The following is a 1,929-nucleotide window of genomic DNA, read 5'->3' as shown; positions in this document are numbered from 1 at the left end:
TCCTGTTTCATTCTTTCTTGCAGAACTGAATCTCCTAATAATACCGAAATAGGTTTGTACCTACATAAGTAACAAAAGTTAGATTTTGAGCATAAAAAAAAGCTGAAAAGCATTTTTATTCGTATTAATGTCTTTGTTAGGTGAGAAGGATTACTGGATCAGGTATTTCTTTCTTGCAGAACTGAATCTCCTAATAATACCGAAATAGGTTTGTACCTACATAAGTAACAAAAGTTAGATTTTGAGCATAAAAAGCTGAAAAGCATTTTTATTCGTATTAATGTCTTTGTTAGGTGAGAAGGATTACTGGATTAGGTACCTTGTCTAGATTACAAGCAGATAGGTTTGAATTACACTCAATTTATCGTAGCTATATGTACTTGTAGAATAGTATATAGTTATATACCTACTTGTGAAGATGAGGGTAGCTAATTAAACTCATTATAAGATGAGAAGGTAGAAGATGTTGGTAGGTACCGTGTGAATCATTTCAGTGAATAGATCAGTTGCGCTTACTTGGGTGATGTTTCAAAGTCATAGAGCAGGAAAAATGAGGACCAACGGAATTTTTGTTTTTCTTCTACGACTTCTGGATCCCGAGATAAATCGATTTAAAAAATACCGGTAAATCGTGAACTTTGACGTCACGGCATACGCTCCCGTAGGCGAAGACGTCACATCAAATGTCCCGAGCAAAGCTCCCTCGCAGGCAACGCATTAGTGTGTTTGTGCGCATACGTTTCTGCGAAGTTCTTTCTGCTCCTCCGCTAGCGCGCTTGCATACTGGTGCTCCTAGCGGACGAAAAAAACAACTGCGTAAAGTCTGACGTCACACATATTTAAACTCTTTCATTAGAACGGAAAATGAAAATTGAATTTTCGACCTTTTACCAATATTGTAATAATATAATACAGGATAATATTGTTCTGCATAATGTACATATGTAATATGTAACACATTTTGATTTTTTTTCTCCTTTCCATTGCCTAACAGGTACACATTTTTTTTAGAAGAATAATAATCTAATATGTAGTAATATAGGTATTGCATATTGTATATGTATATTGCAAGGTACATAGGTACCTTTCCTGTTTCATTCTTTCTTACAGAACTTAATCTCCTAATAATACCGAAATAGGTATGTACCTACATCAGTAACAAAAGTTAGATTTTGAGCATAAAAAGCTAAAAAGCATTTTTATTCGTATTAATGTCTTTGTTAGGTGAGAAGGATTACTGGATTAGGTACCTTTTCTAGATTACAAGCAGATAGGTTTGAATTACACTCAATTTATCGTAGCTATATGTTTCTTTTTTTTCTCTCTTGGAGGGAGGTAGCTATATGTACTTGTAGAATAGTAGGTATATAGTTATATACCTACTTGTGAAGATGAGGGTAGCTAATTAAACTCATTATAAGATGAGAAGGTAGAAGATGTTGGTAGGTACCGTGTGAATCATTTCAGTGAATAGATCAGTTGCAGTTGCGCTTACTTTGGTGATGTTTCAAAGTCATAGAGCAGGAAAAATGAGGACCAACGGATTTTTTCTTTTTCTTCTACGACTTCTGGATCCCGAGATAAATCGGTTTAAAAAATACCGGTAAATAGTGAACTTTGACGTCCCGGCATACGCTCCCGTGGGCGAAGACGTCACATCAAATGTCCCGAGCAAAGCTCCCTCGCAGGCAACGCATTAGTGTGTTTGTTCGCATACGTTTCTGCGCAGTTCTTTCTGCTCCTCCGCTAGCGCGCTTGCATAGTGGCGCTACCTAACGGACGAAAAAAACAACTGCGTAAAGTCTGACGTCACACATATTTAAACTCTTTCATTAGAACGGAAAATAAAAATTGAATTTTCGACCTTTTACAGTTATTTTTTCGGAGTTTTGACCTCAGATTTGGATTTTTCACAACTTTTTACATAGG

Source organism: Diaphorina citri, unplaced genomic scaffold (assembly GCF_000475195.1).
Source record: "Diaphorina citri unplaced genomic scaffold, Diaci psyllid genome assembly version 1.1 scaffold268, whole genome shotgun sequence".
In the NCBI taxonomy this organism is placed as follows: domain Eukaryota; kingdom Metazoa; phylum Arthropoda; class Insecta; order Hemiptera; family Psyllidae; genus Diaphorina; species Diaphorina citri.
The sequence above is the reverse complement of the archived record's forward strand: the minus strand, read 5'-3'. Positions refer to the sequence as shown.